Below are 24,115 nucleotides of genomic sequence, written 5' to 3'. Positions count from 1 at the left end.
TTATTTTAAGCAAGTTACGTGATTATGTTTTGGTTTACAGCTGTAATGTCTAATTTGTTGACAAATTGGCATGAACATTTCTAACTATCATAGAGAGTTGCACTGTAGTGTTAGAACCAATTTGTATCAACACCCAATTGAAAACCCCTCTATCAGAGAACACTCTATAAGAGGTCGTATTTCATAACAATTATTAAGAGATATTAAATTGACTCTTTACAGAATCTTCAGGCAGCTGGACATGTTAACCTAAACAGAGTTTTTGTAGATGGCGAGTTAAATGAAACAACAAATCTTGTAAACCCAACAGTCTTTAATCACTTCAGAGAGGAGGTTAAACACTGAGCATTAGAGCTATACAGTTAGAGGTGCCATGTCAGAGCATTTCAGAAAGGGAGTCTATTATGCAAAATCCACACATGCTGCTGCAAATCTTCAAAACTCTGAAGATGAATATTGCTGACCATTGTCTGAAATGACAGCATAAGGCTCCCCGTGACATGCAAAATGCATTGTTTAGTTTGCAAATCACTGTTTGAAATGAGGTATAATCTGCAAGGACAAGGCTTCTACTGGGTATGCTCCATGGAAGTTGGAGAGTATTGGTAATGTTTGCGAAAGTAAGCAATGGTTACCGTAGTAACTCCCTCCCAAGATGAGGTTGAAGAGGTTCACTCAGTCTAGCTTGTTCTGGCTTGACACTCTGGCACATGGAACACTTATTGATGAGCTCCTTGAGCTGTGTAGACATTCCTGGGCAGAAGAAAACTTCCCTCCAGACTTGCTCTTTGACGACGTGCTTGGACATCAAGACCAGGCCATTGTGGATCGATTGTCATCTCATCTTCTTTTCGTATTATTTGATAGCTGTGCTCTAGTGGGTATGCTCCATGGAAGTTGGAGAGTATTGGTTATGGTTTAAGTGACAAACTTGAGAAACTGCAATTTAGCAGAGCTGCTGATCATCGTAACATAACTGAGGCTAGCTCTAGGTTCAATCTGCTCAGAGACTCGAGGAACTCAACTGGTCTAGCCTCGCAGATAGACGTGATAAGCAACTTAAAGACTAAGTCTTTAATGTTTAAAATTATCACCAACCAAGAACCTTTGTATTTAGCCAATACTAACACTGTCTTTTCATAGCCACAATCTGAGAACAAGACCAAGCACTGAAGCCCTTTAAAACAGCTTCCTATACAGGGGTGTTGTTGCATGGAATTATCTGTTTCACGAGGCTAAGCAGGCCACTACCTATTGTAAAATAAATTATTCATTTTTAGAGACTGATGTAGTTATCTATTACTAGATTGAAATTAATTGTAATGTAGAGATTTTTGTAATTATAGTTTGTTAAATCTTTAAGTCTTTCTTACATTTCTCATACACAGTCACTGTAATTTTAACGTTATTATAAGTAATATTTTATAGAGCAAGGCTCCCTGGTCCGGAGAACACTTACTTGAATGTGAATTTGAATTCAGTGGATAAATAAAGTCATACATGTATTGTATTGATTGTTGGCCAACCCGTGTGTGTGACCTTTGACAACACGTGTAGAGATTCATCTTTGCGTGTTTCTGCTTGAAACTTGGCAAGTGTTAATTGAACAGATGCAAATACTGTATTGGCAGATCCTATGACCCTTGTAGAAGAGTGAGGAGTTCTACTTCTGTGGACTTTTACTGTAGGGAAGGCATAAGAAAGCATTTACTATGTGCAACTGCATCTCTTTGCCAGAGTTGTAGGTGAATGTCAGATTGTATTAATATACAGACGGAGCATCAAATGCTGTTAAGCGTCTTTTAGACGCTGTGTTGATAGGCCTTCTCTGGATTGCAATCAACGGCTTGTGATTTGTTTGGCTTAAATGTACTGTTCACTGTGCTCACAGGAGAACACACGTCTAGCAAGGAGTTAGAGCTCTATTTGCACACAGTAGTGTACTGGCTGTCTATCTTGAAGGAACGTTGCGGTCATTTCGTACTTACTTTTACATGTAGAGGCGTCACACTGTATAGTTACGTTTTTATTCACATCAGAGTACTGCAAATTTAAAGTGGAGCTTTTAATTTAGTAACGAGCTCTTTAATTGTCTTGAGGTTGTTGCCAGCACCATTTTCTGTAGCTACATGTATCTTCGGGGCTGAGAAACTGTAGACAGAATAATGTTGGCAGAATTTCACTAGATTCTGGACAATTCCTGTTTTCAAATTTGCAGGTGCCATTATAAGTCAGCTATTGCTTGTACAGTCATGTACCTTTGATGAGTCAGGCAGTAGACCTATATGTAATGCACAGTAAAGGGGGTGTCCTATGAAAGGAATTTTCATAGATGATTGAGAATAACAGCTAAAATTTTTTCTTCCTCATTTGTTTAATAAAAGCATTAATTATAGAAGTGGCAGAGCATATTTACTTCAGTCAGACTGTTCCGAAGTTTTGGTGCCTGGAATGTGAGGGAGTTCAGTCCGTAGGTTAAAGTGTGAACTCTTGATACATTCAATTTTGTGGTTCCTTTGACTAAGATTTTTTGTGTATTTACTTGTTCAATCAGTAGTAGTTCACTGGTGTATTTAGGAGCTAAGTTGTTTAATTTAATCTTTTTGAGCAAAGATGCAGACATCTTGTTTAAATTCTTCTGTTTGCCAAGCTACAGCTGTAGCTTGGCCTAGGAATTGTCTTATCAATAGCTTGTCATTATGTTGAGTTTTTATTGTCCCATTTGAGTCTGAGGGCTCTTTCGTTTGTAAACCTTTTCCATTTTTCATTGATTTCCTTTCCCAGAAAATTGCCTTACTTTTGAGAAAGTGCATTAATATGAAATTCCATTACAATTTTTTTGTGCTCGTTGTTAGTTCTTTTGCTTACGTTTTTTCCAGAATGCTTTGTGTACTTGATTGTGAAATCTCAGAGTTGATGATCTTCTTCAAGTGGATGGGTAGTAAAGTTAAATTTTCTACAATGGGTATGCTCTTATTACCAATAGCGATTTTAAGTTCAGGGTCATTCCTTGTTCTACAGTGTGTACTCGCATGCTTTTGCCACCAATATGTTTATGTACACTTCAAGGGGTTTTTATTACTAGATTACTATTTGTGAACTAAGTACTAACCATGTTTTGTATATGTCATCCAAATTTGTACTAGCAAAGTACAACTGATTGTCGTCAGCATAGTTCGAGATTCTTGCGTTTATATTGAGAAAGGAGAAAAGGTCATAAAATGTTATGAAACCGTTGAACAGTTATTGTTACTGTAACAGTAGTGGACCTAAAATGGATCCTTGTGGAACTCTCATCCTGGCATAGAGCCATTCTGATGTAGTGTCGTTTTGTTACTTACATGTACACAATGTTTCTCAGTTTTTAATAGGTTTGGAGCAAATCCAGACTGGTCTGACTTATGCTGTAGGATTTTGACAAAAGTTCATATAATTATTTGCAAGCCACATATTTTTTAACTGGACAGAGATGAACCAAGTTAAGATGCTGATCATGACAGTTATTAAGTATAATAGTACTTGAGCAGTAGTGAAACTGGAAAGCCTGAAAATTTCAAACTTGAAATGGATTTGAATCCTGACCTCTGCTATAGACCACTTTCACCTCAGTCTACATTCTTTTGTATTTACATGACTGTGTGTTTAATTCGACATAGTGATGATCCTGACCCAATGACCTTAACTTGACTTTAAAGTGCTACTATTATGACCTTTTTATCCCGTAACTTTTTATGTTCATCATACAGAATTCCAGGAAAGATTGCGAATGCCGTTCACGGTTTGGAAATATCTGCATTGGTTTCGGAGATATTTAAGTTTGAAAAATGTGTAAAATATGCAAATGAGAGGATTTCATGATGACGTCATTCACTCAACCCAGTATAAAATCAAGTATATAAATAGAGCTATCTCGGTCAATTTGTAGCAGAGACCATTGAAATTTGGTAGGCTAGTAGTTATACAGGCAACACACCTACGGCTATAAAGAAATTGGTTCCCATGACAACTCACTCTTTTCCAGTTCCCTCCGACCTTATTTCAATATTTTGGTCATCTTATGCTAGAAAAACATTTAGCAAGGTCACAAACTCAACCTAACATATTTACATGCTTGCAGGATCATGGAGACGAGGCAACACTGGCAAGTATCTAAATAGAACACTAAAGGTGGTCAGGAACCCTGTATGTTACCATGGTAACAAAGCTGGTATGCGCATAATGTGGAGCACATCTACTAGAATCTTACTGCAAAGAATCAAGTATTTCTGATACAAAAATTAATTGGCTGAGATATCTCTTTTCATCATATTTGATCCAAATTTCGATTGAGTTTATGACGTCATCACTCGGCTAATTTGCAAATTGTAAAAACTTGAATATCTCTGGAAACAAACAAGATATTTGAAAATAGCATTCTTCTTCTCGTACAGACTACAAGCTCATGTCTTAAAATGGCTTGGATAGGAACTTAGATGCGAATGTTGTCATAGTAGCACTTTAACAGTTTTGCTAGTGCATTAGTTTGTAACTTGGATCGAAGCGAATCAAATGGTTTGTCAAGCATCCGTAACGTTTTCTGTAAGCTGACAAGTACATGTATCTGCTTAAGATTGTATTGATCAGAAGTAACTAGGGTGATAAGTGATGATGTAAGCATTTCTCAAAGATGTTTTCAATGGCTAGTGGAACAGAAACTCAGGTCTACATTACTGTATAATTAGTTTTATCGAAATGTTCGCCCTTCCCTTCTCAAATGCAGGTGTTATTTCTCCTTCCTTCCACATAGTTGGTAATTAGTACCTTTACTCGGCAATTCATCAAACAAAGAGCAGATTGAATGGTGCAGAGCCTGTTCCCTGTATTTGAATGCTTTGAGAGGAATGAAGTTTGTTGATGTTTAGGTTTTTGAGGATATCAGCAATCAATCTAACGACTCCTCGTGATTTTCCTTGGTTTTATGAATGCTTGGATGATTGTCCTACTCCTTCATATGGCCTTACTATCAAGTGACCCACAGTGTATTTTAGCCCAGCCACATATGTTGTCAGTAGTTATTGTCATGAGCATTGCGGCATTTTCAAGATTGGTGCAAAGGCCTCCATCTTGACAAAAAGTTTGCATTTTCACCTTTAAAATCATGACTAAGAAGGAAACAAAGTCAAGTTGTTGTTTTTTTTTTTGTGGTAGACTGAAGTTTGGCAGGCCACTGACGAGTGATTCTCTACTAACTGGTTCAATTATAAGGCTTCACCACAGGGTTCTAAAATGAAAGTTTTTGTTTCAAACTTGTACAGTTGTCACTCCCAATTATCTCACTATACATGTACATGTAGTAACAATTAAATTATTTTAGTCGTGTACAGCTGTAGGTCGGAATTTTGGGTTCCACATAGTTACAAAGTTTGAGACATGTTATGGAATTTTATTGCATTTTGCCCCTCACTATTTTTCTTAAAGATTAATATGTAAACCCTGTTTTCCTGTCTGATTTCTTTATAGGTTTGTGACATGAAGGCACCTTGCCCATTATTAATGTTGCTAGGCTTTGATATTGTATAATCCACTTTGTGTATCTTGGAGTTTAGCAGCTTGTTGCTCTTTGGTTCGATTCAAAACACAGAGGGCTGAAAGTGGAAAGAGTTTACAAATGCCTGCTGGAGATCCAGACCCCTAGCATGATTACCAGATTCCATTTGCAAGAAGTTTACAACACCATGTGAATTTGTGGAACTGCAAACTTAAGGTACCCAGATGAATTGTTGACAAAGAATACTGTAAGTGAAGGATCATCCCTGTTATCTCAACGTAAAGTGCCCCTGCGACCCAAAAATAAATTCTCATTTTTCTTTGGATTTTAAAACTATGTTTATTTAACTAAACACTGAGAGACCAAAGTATTGAGACTTAAAAGACACTTGTTTACTTTAAGTGAAATTTTCTTATTTAATTAATGGCCTGCCATTACTAACTTTAAGATCTTTACGTCAAAGGCTCACTAATTTAAGAATGCAATGTGTGTGGATGCCACACAGGAGTTTTGGGCTTGCAGACTTTTCACCTTGCATTTTGCATATCCATTTACACGCTGTTATTTGAAGCTAGTGTGCTTTTGACATCACTTATCCCTAGATCCAACCTGTCAGTTTTGAATGTAAGTACTTGTAATGGCAGACTGAAATCCAACACTTACACTCAAAGTAAGCTGCCTTCGGATAAAAATCAAAACTCAAGATTTTGCCAGTCAGGCAAATCTAATGGGCACTTAAAGCAGTTGCCAAAAATTTCCAGCTTGAACTGGCTTCGAATTCAGGATTATTCATTCCCCTATTTGTATCAATTTCATCTTCTGACTAGCTCCCTGTTTGCTTTTGGGAACTGCTTAAGTTACATAACTGCAAGCTGGACTGTTCACTTATCCATTTGAACATACAGATTACCAGCAATGTATGTAAGGCATTAGCAAGAATCATTAATTAAATCTTGAGTCACTGTTGCCAGTGTTTTATCCCTTGGTGTTGCCCAGGGTTTGGATGCTGGGTCTATGGTTTATCCTTTTTGCCTGAGAAGACTAGAGAGTCCAACCAATTGCAGATGTTTTTAGAAACACATCATTTTCTTCCCAGTTATTTAAAGACTGACAATGACTTTGTACTGCAACTACATGTAGTTGTGTTTTACTTCTGCAATCATTCTTTGTTTGAAGATATCCTTGATGACAATGTTTTCCTGGTGGGTGGCGTCACACTATTTTGCAATTACTTTTTTCAAAGTATTTTTTAGTTATCTTTGACCAGTTCATAGCTGACTTGCCTGCAGGCTGGCAGTAGAGTACATCTGAAGGAGTAAATTAGGAGAAAAGTGGTGTTGAGGGCATATAAATTATTTGTAGGATGAAATATACATGTATTGTATGTTAATTAAGCTGTGTTTTTGAATTTTCAGTGTGGTAAAAATACTCCTCGAAGCAGTGATTATCCAGGGATCCAATTGATGTGTACTTTTGAGTTGTTACATGCATGTTGCTTCACTCTTAGACCATTGTCACCATGCGGAGCAGTACTAGTCCCCTATGGTGATTGTGGAAATTATTATTTTAGATGAAATCTTTGGATATTGCAAGCCTGGTAAGTCATCTGTTATGATAAACCCTCTTTGCATTTTTTTTTTCTCTATAAGTTTCATTGTTTGCATTGAACTATACAAATAATTATTTATCTGTAAGTGGTTTCCCTTGACAAGTACATGAAGTTATTTTTTTTTGCTGTTAGTTATAGTCAGAGTAAAATATTAGTCTCATTCTGAGGATTAGGAATAATGTTATTGTACAGAGTATCGTTATACCACCTGAAATTTTCTATATTTGATTGGTCGCTTTAAATTTATTCCAGAGATGAAGACAATCCTTCATTCTGGAGGAGAAACATTGTGCCCTGTGTAATTCTACTGTAGCCACCTGCAAAGGCTCTGCTAAGTCAATGTCAAGGCAGAAGAGGAAGTAGAAACACATGTCATCCCAAATTGAGTGACAATGAATTAAGTTGCGAAGGTAGAGTGTACACTACTGTCTCTTTTTGCACAAAAATCTTGAAGAATCAGCAACCTGTATTCTCTAAGTTCATGATGCACCACTAGCGCCTGATGTTGTTAAAATGATTGAGGGCTAAACAGAATTTAGAATCGTTATCAATAATACCAAACATAATTTTGAGTTCACCATGTACGAGGCCCAATCCAGAAACTCCTTCCAGAACAAAGTAGCTTGCGCACACTCAGTGAAAAGGTGAATGATGGTATGATCTGCTGGACAAAAAGGGCAGCGCGGAGAGTCTTCTTTCTTCATTTTAAATAATGAACTCTTAGTACACAGGATATTGTGAATAATTTTATACTGGAACATTGACAGCTTTACTTCTTTTGTTACTTCAAAAGGCAATAAATATACTTTCCTCAAATTATCTTTCTGGTAGCCAAAATTTAAGAGTCTTTTCTCACCAGTCGGCGGAGGCTTTGATCGATGAGACAGCAGCTTACTGTAAATGTTTTTACAAGTCATTTCCTCTGTTGAGCTTTGTTCAAGAGAGCAATTTTAATTGCTACTTAAAAGTAGTTTTTTCCAACTTTGAGGGATGGCGTTAACAAGACTAAAGTACTGTAAGAAATTACATCTTACGTTGAATGTATTACGAAAAGAGTCGAAGGACAGAAAACAATTTTGCTGTGTATCAAAGATGTCCTTAATTTTGAGAATTCCTGCGTAACGCCATTGCTGCCTTCACCTTCATTAGTGCCTAGGTTTTCCTAAGTTGTAAGCTTTTAATTTCAATCTTTTTTCCACATGCACGCTTTCCAAAACCTTGTTTGGAATGGAATTAGTTTTTTGGCGTTCCTTCCGGCCAATATTGGTAGCAGAGGGAGAGAAACAAGGCTTGTGATGACTTGTAAGAGAAATCAAAAGGTGAAAAATGAGTGTCCGAAATGCAATTAACTATAAGCTGTAGTCGGGAGATGTTCCAGAGATCAAGGGTATTTTAACTGCATGCTGTAGAAGAAACAGGAAGATTTAAGCGTTATTGATGAGATAAAGGGAGACAAACACTGTGTTATGCGTGCCGAGGCCGAAACGGAAAATTTCACTGAGTATACGGACAGACAGATTGCGCTCATTAAAGGATTTTTCTTTTTTGGTTATGCCTAAGGTTTCTTGAACACTCTTCGAGAAATTTCGTATTATGTCCACGTGGCCATGTACTCTTAGTTGTAAATATAGAATGAACAGGATTACGGAATTTTATTCATGCGATTCTATTTATTATGATTGAGTAGTTAAGTAACATAGAGGTGAGAGTACATGTAAGTACTTTAACAGCTATTTACATTGTATTCCTATGTGAACTAGCTACTAGTAGAGAGTGTGCATAAAGTGGATTACTTCAGCATTGTAGTACACATAATTATAAGGGTTGGCCATCGTTGTAGTGATCCACAGTGTATGGCTTACATGTATATATGGGCATGGAAAATTTAAATTCAATTTATTTCCTGATTCAAATAGGAGTGTCTACTAATCTTGTATTCTGTTAATTGAAGTACTTTTAATCCTTATAGTACAAATTCTGAAAACCACATAGTTGGAATAATAGATTTTTTGTCTCTATATAAAATGTAGATATGTTGCTTGTATTTTGTTTCTTTTTGTGCCAAAAATTATAATTTTTTTCACTTGATTAGTACTGTATGGCAGGCAGTGATATTAAATGTTTACCCTGTAAATATTATTAAAAGGACATAATTTTCTCGTATCATCATTGTGATTTACAAGTAGGCCTTTTTAGTTACGAGGCAGTTGATGTGTTTTGTGATAAATTGTGTTCAGGTGACAGTTGTTCTTTCCTATAGTGGGGGAATATATCTGTTTGTTGCACCATTTTTAATCACTGAATGTAGTTAGTATAGGAAGGCAATATTTATGTGCCTTGAATCTCTTTTGATGGTCTGTTATTGTATGTATATATTATTAAGGGCGTTGCATGTTGAAGTCATGAAATGATTTTTGTTGTGGGTTGTGAGCTGTTGATAAAGGAAGAATGTAATCAAGTTTGTTAATATACATATAATTCTGTGATGACTTTCATTTGCTATTCTCTTGCAGGACTGTTACTGTATTGAATGTTTGAGTTTTGTAATGCACACTGTAACTTCAGCAGCATTTGTCTTCGCCATTAAAAAAGTCCCGGGTGTTGAAATTATTGTAAGTATGACATTGCTGTCCTTTTTAATTCCAGCATTTTTTTCGTCCGGGATATTATACAGACAGCGTTGCCGATGTTGTTGGTGTATTGCTCTCTAAATTTTTATTTTTACACCTGCCCCCTTCCGTTTATAGAAATTTGGTAAGAATTTAAGCCCGTTATTTGAAATGCAGACTAAGGCTATCTCCCCTCAGTGTTGAAAGTTAACTTTGTCGTGATTGGTCAATTGCGGCTTGTTGGAGCAGATGTCCGTTAGGGACGCGTTTAGTACCCAGTACATGATTTGTTTTCAATTACAATTCCTAAAAATTATGGTGTTTCTTGTTTTTGTAATGGAATATAAGTTATTCCCAGTTGTCTTTTTGTCAAGATTGTAACTCCGTTGTTTGCGAATATCTTTCGTTTTTAATGGTGTGTTATTCCTTTCTATTTCTCCTTTTTTCTTAGCTGCGTTTTCAATTATCTCTGTTTCCTGGTTTGTATGTTCTTTATCTGAGAACTGTAATTCTTTTGTTGTATGTATTTTCGTTACAGGTTAATTGTTGATTTGGAATGTGGAGAAAATTTTTTCCCTTAGTGTACTAAGTATAAGTGTCAACGAGGGTTTGGCACTGTTTTTGATGTAAATGTATGTGTCAAGTAAGGTTTTGGAGTAGATTTTTCGTTGTTGTAACAAGGAATGAAACAATGTATTTCATTTAAGTTTTATTTTCTTCCTATGAATTTACAATGTAAGTAGTTTTTACAAAAGTATTTGATATTAAATATGGTTTATTACATATGTAAAAGTGGTTCTTGACAAGTTAATTAGTTATACTGAAAGAAACATTAACTTACTGATATTTATAAATAAGCGTACATATTAGAAGTCAATTTAAGTACTCTTAACTGCTTAAATTGTCCTTATAAGTACGAGAATCACTTCCAGCTATTACCTATATCCTGCACTTCTAATACGTACGTTTTGTTCATTGCTCCCAACTGTTGCTTTCTGTCCCAGTTTTTTTGGGTTTGAATCCCGTTGGAGCATTGCACCGGCAACAAATGGGTTTGAATCCCTTGAAGCCGCCTGAAGTTTTCAGGTGTTTATAAGAGACAATTGCTAAAATTGTCCACATATGTGCATATTTAATGATTATATCTTAAGGTCATTTTGTCACTGATGTAAATAAGCGTACATATTAGAAGTGCTTGTTATATACGCAAATTAAAAGTTATTCTCGCACTTATCACAACAACTTAAGTCAGTTTTATTAGAGACAACTGCTTAAATTGTCCTGATATGTGCAAGGAACACTTCTAACTTTCGTCTATATCCCGCACCTCTAATACGTACGTTTCATAGACCTTATTCATAAATGGTGGTCACATTTATAATTCTTTTGTCCACGTGCAAATTAGCCTACCAAGCCTCATTTTAGAGCAAGAATTCTTTTCAATTCACTGTATGGTATCGAGGCTTGGTAGGCTAATTTGCACTTCGACAAAAGAATTATAAATTGGCCACCATTTATCAATAAGGTCTATTCATTGCTCTTAAGTTAAGTGTGTGGCTTTCTATACGAGTTGGTCCTTTTTTAAAACTGATAGAGATAAGCGTACATATTAGAAGTGCCGTTTATATACAAAAATTTGAAGTTATTCTTGCACTTATCAGGACAATTTAAGTCTGTACAAGACGCAACTGCTTAAATTGTCCTGATATGTGCAAGGAACACTTCCAACTTTTGTCTATATCCCTTACTTCTAATACGTACGTTTTATTCATTGCTCCCAACTGTGTTGCTTTCTGTCTCAGTTTGTTGGGGTTTGAATCCCATTGAAGTATTATACCAGAATCGAATGGGTTCGAATCCCGTTCAGGCGTCCCGAATTTCAGTGTGGTTAAGATGAAACTCTGCCAAGTTACGAAAGACTCTCTGGAGCAGATTCGGAGCCACTTTAAGTTTTCCATAAATACTTGAGTACAAGCTCCAAATTCACTTCAGAGAAAGTTTAACATCTTTGCAGAGATGCATCTTTATCACGATAAGGGGGGTTACCGAGTTCGTTTAAAGTGCACCTAAAGGCAAAATTTTTTGGTTGCCAAGATCATTCTTTCCACCAAAAGCAAATTTCACCTCGAAATATTGCTTTTCATTTGTCGCACAAGCCATGTAAAGTTGGTAAAACTGGCAGTCATATGGACCCACGACCGTACTGTGAGAGGCAGGGGCCTATTCTTAATTTTACATCACTAACTGCTTTGCATTCACGTTTACAAAGAGTGTTTGCATCCTCTATTTTCGAATTCCCCATAATACACTTTGTTTGCCCCCAAAATTTTGCATAAACTATTGTTTTCAAATGCTCCAGGGGACACTGCATATTCCCAAGAGCATTTGAAAACAATGGTTTTATGCGAAATTTGGGGGGCAAACAAAGTGTATTATGTGGAATTCGAAAATAGAGAATTGCAAACCAGTTTGTAACGTAAAATCGACAACAGACCCATGCTTCCGACAGCTCGGTCGTGGGTCCAAATGATTACCTGTTTTGCTAACTTTTCGTAACTTACGTGGCACACAAATAGCAAAATTTGGAGGTACAAATGGGAAAATATGTTTGCTTTTGGTGGAGAGATTGAAATTAGAAACGAAAAATATTTGAGCTTAGGTGCACTTTAAGAGATAGAAGGATTTAAGGTAGCTCAAACAAGTTTCAACACTTGAAAGAAACGTTCTTATTAGAAGGATTGACACTTCAACACTCTATCACTTAAAAGCAATGTTGTGGTACCATATCAAACACCAATTATTGCTAAAATGATGCGGTCATTTTTGTGACGTAAGAGGTTACCGTGGCAACAGGAAAGCCCTACAAACACCCCATATTTGGGTTTAAGCTGCTCATATCTAAAAAACGAAGTGGGTGACCCTTCTGAAATGTAATCAGAATGCCAGAATGAAACTTTCTGCAAAGTTTGAAAAAATTCTGTGGAGCAGAGTTAGAGCCACCTTAATTGATTGAAAATTAAGGTAGCTCTGAATCCGCTGCATATAATATTTTTTAACTTTGCAGAGAGTTTCATCTTGGCCTGCCAATCACTTTTGAGCAATAAAAAATTGGGGTCACCAAGTTCGTTTTTCAGATATGGGCAACTAAAGCCAAAATATGGGTTGTTTTACCAAGGCTTACTTGTTGCCATGGTAACTTGTTACGCCACAAAAATGACTGCATCTTGTTCAGCAATAATTGGTGTTTCACACGGTACTATAACATTGCTGTTGTAGTATCAATCCTTCTAATAACAAGTTTTCTTGAACGTGTTGAAACTGGTTTGAACCACCTTACAGGAAATTTAGGATGATTCCCTTCTTGTTGCGGGAACTTGCGAGGAGTGGCCTTAGGTTCAAATCGTACGCGCGGGTAGAAAACGCAACGATATAAAGAAATACAAAGTATTAGCACGGGTGTAAGTGGAATTGGTAATACCAGGAAGTGGAGAGGGGTAATTGGGGGTCACGCTTCTCGCGTCGAGTACGCGTGGGAAAGGTTGATCGACACGTGTAGCATTCATGAGATGAGAGCGCATCTCGTGAACCTTGAGCCTTTGTTCAAGGGGTCGCTCTTGGGTGAAAGTTTTATGGTCTGAATTCGTCTTGTTTTGCTTTGCTTTCTTGTGGGACAGTTATTTTTCCTTTAAAATCTTCTCGGCACCTGAAACGAAAGCAAATGAAAAACAACTTGTAAGGTACTATTAGCCAAACACAAGGAACTCTTGATATTTCTTTTCTTTGTGAGTTGGGGGGGGGGGGAGGAGGTGGGGGGGGGGGAAGTATTCTCATGTGCATTTGCATTTTTTCGCTAAATGAAGGTGTGGTAACATGATGTTAGGCAAAGATCCCCTGAAGCAGATTCGGAGGCACAGTTTTTCGTATTTGAGTGATAGATCAAAATTTATTGCAGAGCAAATTTTATATCTTCGGAGATATCTCGAACGTTTTATCACTGTTCCAATGAGATGAGGGATTACCGACTTTTCTATGGGAATCTAAGGATTAAAGGAAAAAAATGTGGTGGTAAAAAATACGATATCTTCCCTTGGATTAAAGGAATAAAGAATGTGGTAAAAAATGCGATGATAAAGCGCCCCCCCCCCCCCCCGTCTTGCCGCCCAAACTTAGAGACAGTTTTTAAACCGGATCTCTGTCAATCTCGCAAAGACGTAACGTTCTATCATCAACACCCAAAATAAAGACCAAATCTTTGAACTGGCTGCCAAATTCCCTCTTAAACGACTCGTATAAAATTGCTACGAAGGCCGTAGCTATTCCTCATGAGAAGGTTTTGCCTTTTAGTTTAATTATCAGCTCTAGTCAAACAGGATAAAAGGAGGAAAATAAAACGGCGAAAGTGTTAGAATAATACTAGCAAAATGTCTTATAGAAAAGAGAGGAAAGGATAAAGAAAAAAGAAAGGGGATCGAAAATTAATAAAACGCACTCATTAAAATTCACCAATAAGCCGATGACACAACTGTCTTTTAAGGATATTGATTTATATACTTTTTGAGCTTCTGAAACAAATTGAAAGTTGTGCAGACCTTCGGATAAACCACTCCAGTCTAAAACAACTATTTATGGCTTGGTCCTTTACCTGCATTGGAAAGACTCAGTGCTATTTACTGATAAGCCAACTTTCGTCCATGGTGTCGTCACGAAGAATGAGAAAGTCACAGGCCTACAAAAAGAATTTGTTTGAAAAGTTAGACATCAAACTGTTACGATTACAAAATAATTGGTGATGTAGGAATATATCGTTTTAGTATGCATGTATACTAAAACAGTGGAGAGCGATGAACGCGCGCGTTGATTGGCTACTCAAACTCCGGATCCTTTCGATTCGCGCGGAATTTGCGCCCGAAAATGTTGAAATCTTTGCAGGAATAAATGAGTTAAAATCATCCTAATATTAACTGGCATCTTGAAGTCTCTCTGGGCAAAAATACCATCACCGGATAGAGAAAATCACTCCTTGTAGTTCTCCTTAAATTGATCACAGGTGCGACGTCAAAATCCCAATGATAAGGTTAAGTTAATCAAGTAGGTTTCCAGAAAGCGGTCTCCAAAACTTCAAAACTTGTTCCTCTTCCAAGACAAACACGTAAGTTAACTACTAGAGGTCAAAACCGAAACTCCACGTATAAACCATTTGAAAATTCTTACCGTCGAGTCAATCCTGTCATAAACGTGTTCACCGCTAAAAGTCAAAAAGCTGGCAAAGAGTCATGTAGGTTCACTGGTTAAGCGGGCTTCAAAGAACAGCAAATTATCCGTCCTACAGCACTTCAACTCGTCCCTGCACTGTATGCTCATAAGAACGCCTTGTTACTGCAATGGGAAACGAGAATAGATGTGGATTAAAATATTATCATACGCTGCTCCGGATCAAAAGTATCATTTCAGCACAAACGTGTTAAAAAAGCAAGACACTCTTTTTTATCGGTGCAACCTGTCCCAGAGGTACAAAGGAATTCTTAATTATGCACAAAGACCAAATTCAGGTGCCAAAAAAACAAGATGACTCTTTTGGTAACCAAATGAATAAATTGTACAACAATCGAAATAAGAAAAATTATTTTGCGTACGGTAAGCACTGACCAGAAGAAATACTTCAAGAAATAAACGTTTTCTTCCAAAAGGACCCTTTTTTTGCAATTTGTGATAAAAAAAGGGATACGTAAAAATGAAAAAGAAGAAAATTTAAAGTGTTTCAAAGTCAGCTCAACGTACGACTATCACACCATGAAAACTAGCAAACGTCCACAATTTTAAAACAATTTAGCCCTGCTCATATCACAAAAACTATATCCGACTATTTGAACCTATTCAAAAGCATTCATTTCTCGATTCAGTATGAGGGACTTCGGTTGTTTGTAAGGGAACAAAATTGGAAGCGTTCCAGCGAACTGCCAGATAGGAAACACTAATGTACAAAGGAAGGATAAAAAATAAAAAAATAATAAGTGTCGTGAACGAAACGTTTCTTATTTTAAGTCTTATTTGTCTTCTTAACTTGAAGGAAAGTTCTGAATTCGATAAATTGTTCAACGCAAGGTTAACTCGACTTTACTTACGCAAATTTGCTAGCATCAAAGGTGAATTGATGTAGGATAATTTAAAACGGAAGGAAGATTTGCTCTCACGAAGGACCAACACTCAACATGGATTACTACTTTACTCACCCACTACCGGACCCCGCAGTCAGACGTAGAGAATGCCAACTGCCTGCTGGCAATCTCGTACCCAGAGTCCTCGGGCTTTTTGGTCAGCGGGTGATTAAACTACTTTTTTGATTCGTCGCTTGCATAACAATGGCAGTCCGACAAACCTCTCTCTTTGTTTTTCTACCTTAGAAATATATAATATATAAATCACAAAAATAATAAAACGACGGGGTTTGCAGTATGTCTTATACCACACAGCAATTTTCCCACGCTGCTAAAAACTGATTACTGTTGTTTTTGCAAAAGTACGGCGGGAAAACATTACATCAGTCTCTTTGGGGAGAAATCCGCGGAAGAAGCTCTTGTCGAAGCCATTCAGAATTACGGGAAAAAAAATTGTGGTAGAAGAGGACATTGGTGTCGTTTCCACAAAAATGTGTCGATCGTGTTGCTTGCACTATGGACTGGACGCTAAAACAGTAGAAAATACGCGAACCGAAAGAGTCAGAAGTTTCATCTTCACACGCTCTTACAGCCAATTATTTCTCCAGTTTCTTTTATGGTGTTTAATTAAGGCTAAAATTGTTTCTCGAACACTTTCAACCCGCCATTTCTACTGTTTAATGCTCTCTCTTTTCTGTTTCCGTTTAAACTCAAGCATGCGCAATAAAGCCGGAAACCACGTTTTCTGGGAAAATGGAGTCCATTACACCAGAGTCCTCCGGGCACTCAACCGCTGACCAAAAATGCCGAGGACTCTGGGTAAGAGATTGGCCTGCTGGTTTTTTGTAATTTCGGGTCCAGATTACTCGCGGTCCTGCATCCCAAAGTGATATTTTGGCTGCGTGAAGAACTAGGTTAAGAGAGGCAAAACCCCTTGGGGGGGAGGGGGGAACTCATCCCCAAGGCCGGGAGGCACAAATCAAATACGAACGAGGGAACAAGAGAACCCTCGTTTATATTTGAATACCGAATCTATCCATGTGGCCATGGGCTAGTGGGCACCAACACAAAAGGGGGCTGACTTACTTCCGGTTAACAAAGGAAGTAAGAAGAAAAACGATCACGAAACGAGCGACAGGGGTTGGATATGAGATACTTATTTCCGGTTAACAATGCAAAATGAGTAAGACTTATTCCGGTTTACAACCGCCAGAAAGAAAATCAGGTGACAAATTGAATGTTGACCTAAACTAGAATTGCTATGTTTGGCTACCTGAATTAAATGTCCACCAAAACTATGTAACATAGTAGTGAGTCCTTCCTCTGCGCTTCTTTCCTTGTTTGAATGTTTTGCTGTTCCATCCTTCTTATGCTCGTTAACTAGTTGAAGACAAATCTGCAGTGAAAACAAACGAAATAAAACAGTTAAAACAAAAAAATACTTCCCAACTATTGGTTTCAATGTAGGCGATCTGTGTAAGGGAATACTTCACAAAGTGTCACAGGCTTGCTCTTCTCCCCAACTTCAACATCTCTCGTTTAAAAGAATGCAAACAATAGACCAATTTCGATATATTAAAATTCAGTCCTAAACAAAAGACATCATCGCGAGGCTCTGGGGAATAAATAAAAGGTTTTGTATGAGTTTATTCTCCACAGCCTCGAGATGATGCCTTTTGTTTTGGACTGAATTTTAATATAATCGAAATTGGTCTATTGACATCACAAAATGTCCACTATAAACTCCAGTACCGAAGTAACGATAAACAGCTGAACTGGTCTTTGTAATCAAAACAAAACTTAATGTCATTTGATTCCTTGGGTAACATATTTACAATTGTATAAACTGAGCAAATACCAGTAGGTACCCTGAGTTAAAACCCTCATGGGTGGGGTTTAATTAATGGGGACTATTGGTTACACCTGAAGATTTTGATTAGTTAACATGTTTTGCTAGTCGAGGCACCTGAGTGAAACTGTTTTCGAAAGAGAAGCATTAATTTTATAAAATGATCATTAAAAAAACTGTAAATTAATTCAAAATGAAAGGAAACTGCTCAATTCACTTTAGTTACGCTTGCCACTGTGCACCCTTCCTCTCCTTTACTCTTTAAAATGTATCTGAGCAAGGCAGTGTTCAGCAACCTACTTCCATTTCTGCTGAGAAATGTGACAAAGACACCCACTAAAGTTTGCAAAACTGACCTTGTTGCTTTCAACACTACTCACGTTATAACTCTTCATGTATAATTGCTACCATTGATTATTTCTTAAGAAATTTCCATGCTTGACAACAATCACAGAAGGAAAAGCACTGGCACAGTTGCCAAATGAAACACTAGCTTACTACGCGTCACAACGATATTGCAAAAATATTTGTACTCATGCACAATGTGTACGTTTTGTTTGTCCGATGAGTCATAGTTCTCATTTTTTTCAAGTAAGGTTTCCTTCACTTTGATGCAATAACGCTATTCAAAGACTAAATATACACAGCAGAGGTCAAGAAAGAATATTTTTTAAGCTAATGACCTTCACCGAATAATGCCATTGGTAAATTTGTTTTGTGCTTGGTTGAATAAGATTAGATTCAAACGGATTTGCCTAGCTAGTAAAATCCAAGAGGAACCTACAAAAAGGGTTGCTCATCAAATTTAAAATTCAAGCTCCAGTCTCTGGGAAAACACCATTGCCATGTTTAAGATGTAACAAGTCGTGCAAAAAAGCAAAAAAAACTTTCAATGAGGGAATTATTAGAAATAAGCAGGGGGCTGCAGATTTTCCGTAAGGTAGTGTTCAAAAATTTCAATAGCTTACTGTATCTTGCTTAAATGGCAGGAAATATTTTATTTGGTTTGTATTCATGTTATAACATATTTAAAGCATCCCTTTATGATCACAATGGCTTAATTTCTTGTGACCCTCCCTTTTTTCCACTCTCTATATTTTTCATGGCCCTCCCCCCCCCCCCAAGTTTTCCACCTCCACTCCTGCTAATTTCTGTCAAGTCATTAAGTGTCCTTGAGAGACAACTAAAATCCTGTAATTTGAAAATTACCACCATTAAAGAACAAGTGTTCTCATCTTTGCAAAATATAGATAGAGTCACCTTACTTTCTTAAGAGTTTTCCATCATCCTGATTGTTCAATTCAAAGGATATATTTTTGTTGAATAATGAACTGTAGAATCAGCTACGTCTTAAGTGGTTAAATGCTGAGATGCCTCTTACCTTAGCATAAGGCCTGCTTGCCCTTTTAACTACCTGCAGCTACAGCTTCCATGCTGCCATATTTCCCTTCGAAAACAATGTAAAATGAATACAATTATAAACCAAAATACAAAAAAATACGGGTTTCAAAATTGAAGTCTGGGATACATTAACTATGAGCTTGGAAAATATATCCAAATAATTATTAGAAACATCAACATCAAGGAGTAACTACTTACAGAGATTAGACATTGATCACAGGGAACTACATTTCTAAGTAAATTGCTTTCCATTTTGTGAATAATCCAATCCCCCAAAGCCATTCCCAAGGAAATTACTGCCCTCCCAGCACTTAAAGATGGCAGGACTATGCAGAAAATATAATATCTTTAAAATAATAACAATAACACTTGTCTAATAAATTATAATAACTTTAAAGCTTGATGAGGCATAAGTGGTATATACATACAAGCACTAATAATAATGTTAATGGGAAGACTGTGAGTCTAATCAAATCAAATTAATGCAGATCAAATTACATATTAATGTTGTTGTTCCTCTGATGCACACAGAGAAAAAATCTCTCTGATCTCAGAGCAGGATAGAGAAGCAACAAACTCAACTGATATACATATACAATGTTATGTACATTTGTATGTTTGCAGATTTTATACCGGATTCCGGGGATTAAACCTGGGAGCAAGTTCTCTGTAAAGAATTTATATGGCTCTTGTTGAGCTTTGAAAATGTAGAGCAAGACTAATAAATTATTGAGCAAGAACCCACCTTGGTATTGTTCTGTTCTTGTCCACAGCTCAAAGAAGCTTGCTGTCTTGGTTAATGACCTCACCAGGATAAGCACTCCTAAAAAAATATATTGAGGCACTGGAGATCAGTATACTTCTATCAACCTTGTCCCAACAGACACCAGAGAGAACAACCCCAGGCGTCAGCTTAGAGATGTTTCAATGGATGTCAACAATGCACCCTTGAACGCAGTCCAAGTCCAATTTATCCAACTTAAATCTAAAGCGATAAATCTCAACCAGATGCCTGCGAAATAAATTACAATGTTTTGTCTCAAGCCCCTTGCAGGTTCATGTAGTTTGCCTCCTACCTGAGTTTGTTTCAATTTGTTAGCAATTAATTAAATATTGAAGTTTGAACTTTATACATAATGATTAGAGTACATGGTAGCAGTTTTTTAAATGAGCATAGTAGCAAAGAAAGGAGGCTGATAAACATGATTGTCTGTTTGTGTCTTGTGATTGAGTAGATTTCACTACAACTAGTAATGTTGTTGGCTCTCACAACACTTCAATACCAAAAATGGAGAATGTGATTGGCTTACCACAACTACTCTGTGACCCTTACAAAGGATAAGAGATTCTGACATTACCTTTGTTAGGAAGTTAATTTCGACTGTGTTTGGATATTCCAAGTAAGTTTGGACTTGAACAAGTTTACGAATAAACAATTGGGCAAAGTACGCTCTATACATGTCCAAAAGCAGTTGAACCTGTAAAGAACGGTAAAAAGCAAGAAAATGAAATGAGTCAAGTGGAACAAAATACCTAGTTAGGAAGCTTGGTTTCTACAAAGTAGCACATTAAAACACCTTGCACTACATTTGGTGGCCAACTTGAAAGCATATGCTACTTTGGCCACCCCCACACATCTCGTACTGTATTTATGGTAACAGTACTGTAATTTACTTAATTATTCAATAGAACTTTAGATTTTGATTCATAACTTTTTATTAACAACTTTAATACAATAACCAGTGTGAAATAAAATGAACCATACAAATAGAACAAGGCCTCAATAGCCTTGTCCAGTGTAACAGCACCATTCAGCAGTTCAATTGAATCAAAAAATTCTCCGTTTTAGGGCAGTGCCTTGCAAGCATCTTTTCCGTGCACCCCTGCCCCACTGGGTGCATTTTTTTTTGCTTTCCTGTTGTCTTCATGAATAAATATTATATACTTAGATTTTTTTCTTGTTAAATTATGTACAAGATATACGAGTTCCTATACCCAATAAAGCTGTGAAAAAAAAATTAATTATGATAATAATCTAATGATAATGAACTCTATTAATATGAAGCGCTTAGTTTTCTACCCATATGAACCATGTGAGCGTTAGCCCTACTAATGGAAATGGGCCCACACAAAGAACATAGAAAAACTCTGACCAGGGTGGGGATTGAACCCACAACCTTTGGGTTAGATCACTGCTGCTCCACTGACCGAGCTACAAGATCAGACAGGAGCAGGTCATGGGAATTTACATTGTAAGATGTCAATGTCACAGCAATGAAAATGTACCTGACCTTGTAGCTCAGTCAGTAGAGCAGTGGTGGGTTCAATTCCCACCCTGATCAAAGTTCTTCTCTGTCTTTGTGTGGGCCCATTTCCATTAGTAGGGCTAACTCTCACATGGTTCATATTGGGTAGAAAACTAGCACTTCACATTACCCTCTAATAGTTGAGTCTGTTGAAATATAAGTGCTGCACGGCTAATTGTTGTTTTGTACATGTTCATTGCCGTAACATTGAAATCTTAAATTCCCATGACCTGCCCCTGTCTGACCTTGTTTGTAGCTCAGTCAGTAGGAGTGGTAGAAGTGGGACTTAATAGATTTTACTCTGTCTAAGGGTCGATTTACACGATACGATTTTGTCGCATGCGACAAGCTCAGGACATTCCTCACGATTGTCACAGCGTTTTAAGACATGTTTTAAAATGCTACAACATTTTTTCTGACGTACACAACAATCGTAAATCATGTCGTGGGCCTGTCGTAAGCCGATGTCGCATGCGACAAAATCGTACCGTGTAAATCGGCCCTAACACTACACGATTTTACTTGTCAATAAGGGCAGTCCAGGGTGGTGCGGGTGTCAAAGGGTTAACATCCACTCAAAAACTGGGTTAAATGTGTTTACTGTAAATGTCCCCTCCCTCATCCCATTGACTCCTATAAAGAGTGGGACTTAACAGATTTTACTCTGTTTAATGAAAGACAATTTTATTCATCAGTGGGGGTGGCCCAGGGCAGTTCAGGTGTCAATGGGTTTAATTATATCAAATCATAGGCTGGTTTTTGAGGAGGGAGGGTGGGGGGGGGGGGGGACCAGTACCTGAAGCAGGTACTAGTGTTTCTAGGCCTTCCTGTTCTTTTTCAGCTCTAGATGGTGAGAAACGTCTATTAAAAGGAATAATATTACGTTATTCTCTTACGAGGATGCCCAGGTTCTATCTCCAATCTTTATGTGACCTAAAGTCAAAGATGGCTCTCACAGGGTTACATGTAAAAAGCGGCTGGTATTTTTTTTACAGGTCACACATTGAAGGTCATTGTTTTACTAATACAGAAAGTATCCTAAACATTGTTAAGAGCTACATGTAACCATGTAACCTTAGGTCCAAAAACTTTTGTTTAGGCCTAATTAGGCCTAAGGTTAACCTTTATGCTAGCCTGCTGAGCCTTCTTACAGGCTACCTTTATGCATGTTAAGGGTACTTTCTGTATTGGTAAAACAGTGACCTGTAAAAAATACATGTACCAGCTCCGAACAAAAAGGTGGTGTTGACTCATAAATTTAAAGGTGGTCCCAAGGTGGTGAACTTTGAATTGAATTCTTATCCCAAGGGCTGGGAAGTTTGACTCCAAATTGTTGTTTCTGATCAAAGTACCCATCTCATCTCGTCAATAGCTGCCGTAGTTACTAAAACAAGGAATGACATACTACAATGATCTACTACATGTATGTACAATGACCTATGTACGACGATCTGCATACAGTGACCTACAATGACCTACAATTTGAGCTAAAATAAACTAACGACCTGTAATGAGCTAAAATAAGGGATAATTTGCAGCTCCAAGGGCATTGCAGCATGTTTGCAGTACAAAGGTTAAAAACATTCCACTCTGTGCTTTGAACTAATCAAAACCTCGTTGCTGAGCAAGTTGAAATTTTTCATGGTGCACTCTGAACCAAAGAAAACATTGTGGGAAAACTAACTTTAAATTTATACATGTAATCTTCTCTTCATTTTTTCCTGCTCTAATTAAGACGTTATCATTGCTAAGCAAAGCCTTGATATATATTTTGTACATTTTCATTATTTTTAGCTTTAAAACAAAGGAAAACCATGCAAGGGTCTTTTTGCAGTTTGTTTCTGCCTTCAAGGCCATGTGTGTAATTGCTGTCGTCATTTGGGCTGTCATGCAATGGACTAAACGCGTTGTGTGAGTGACAATGCATAAGGGATGTTTTCTGCTCACCAAACTCTTCACCCTGATCCTCTTGTCTTTCTCTTTGATTTTAAGCCATTTAAATAAGCCATGATAGCTCATTGTAGCTCATTGTGGGTCATTGTGGGTCATTGTAGATCACTGTACGTCATTGTACAGTGTACGTAGCTCTTTGTATACCATTGTAGGACTCTCATTGTAGGTCATTAGCTAATTTTAGCTTGTAATGTACCTCATTTTAGGTCATTGTAGGTCATTGCAGGTCATTGTAACCCATTGTGGGTCATTGTGGATCACTGTAGGTCATTGTAGCGCAATTGTATGCCATTGTAGGACTCTCATTGTAGCTCGTTGTTGGTCATAAGCTAATTTTAGCTTGTAATGTACCTCATTTTAGGTCATTGTAGCTCATTGTGGATCACCGTAGGTTGTTGTACGTAGGACTCTCATTGTAGCTCGTTGTAGGTCATTAGCAAATTTTAGCTTGTAATTTACCTCATTGTAGGTCATTGTAGATCACTGTAAGTCGTTGTAATTGTAGGTCATTCCTTGTTTTCGTAACTACGAGATAGCTGCATAACAATGAATATTTGACTTACCGGTTGTCTCGATAGAACTCTTGTCGGCGGAGAAATCTCAACCTTTACGTTCAGAAAGCTTAACAGACTAAGGCTTAGGATCGGGAGCAAGGTATATTAATCACATATTGCCACTTCCTTCGCTGTGGACCCTCCTTCCGCCA

At 37.3% G+C, this 24,115-nt stretch overlaps 2 long non-coding RNA genes across 15 annotated transcripts in view; one reads left to right on the top strand and one right to left on the bottom strand.

Annotated features, from left to right (window-relative positions):
- Nucleotides 1-10,537, top strand: part of LOC138032088 (uncharacterized) — a 25,649-nt gene extending 15,112 nt beyond the window's left edge. For 4 of the 12 annotated variants that reach the window (XR_011128268.1, XR_011128263.1, XR_011128267.1 and 1 more), the window contains 5 exons: nucleotides 2,880-5,743; nucleotides 6,943-7,124; nucleotides 7,389-7,546; nucleotides 9,650-9,748; nucleotides 10,284-10,537. This is a non-coding gene — a long non-coding RNA (uncharacterized lncRNA). Of the gene's footprint in view, nucleotides 1-2,879; nucleotides 5,744-6,942; nucleotides 7,125-7,388; nucleotides 7,547-8,373; nucleotides 8,456-9,649 lie in introns of all 12 variants that reach the window. The other 8 variants (XR_011128270.1, XR_011128269.1, XR_011128266.1 and 5 more) reach the window with 8 other exon arrangements.
- LOC138032087 (uncharacterized) lies at nucleotides 10,442-24,115 on the bottom strand. 3 transcript variants are annotated; one of them, XR_011128260.1, is made up of 9 exons: nucleotides 23,973-24,115; nucleotides 20,509-20,628; nucleotides 19,896-19,973; nucleotides 19,131-19,196; nucleotides 17,174-17,296; nucleotides 15,976-16,141; nucleotides 14,957-15,121; nucleotides 14,388-14,471; nucleotides 10,442-13,448 (listed from the first exon to the last, which is right to left on the bottom strand). It is a non-coding gene; the product is annotated as an uncharacterized lncRNA (long non-coding RNA). The 3 variants fall into 3 exon arrangements; XR_011128261.1 differs by having other exon boundaries at nucleotides 15,976-16,137; XR_011128262.1 differs by lacking the exon at nucleotides 15,976-16,141.

Source organism: Montipora capricornis, chromosome 14 (assembly GCF_036669925.1).
Source record: "Montipora capricornis isolate CH-2021 chromosome 14, ASM3666992v2, whole genome shotgun sequence".
NCBI lineage: Eukaryota > Metazoa > Cnidaria > Anthozoa > Scleractinia > Acroporidae > Montipora > Montipora capricornis.
The sequence above is the reverse complement of the archived record's forward strand: the minus strand, read 5'-3'. Positions and strand labels throughout refer to the sequence as shown.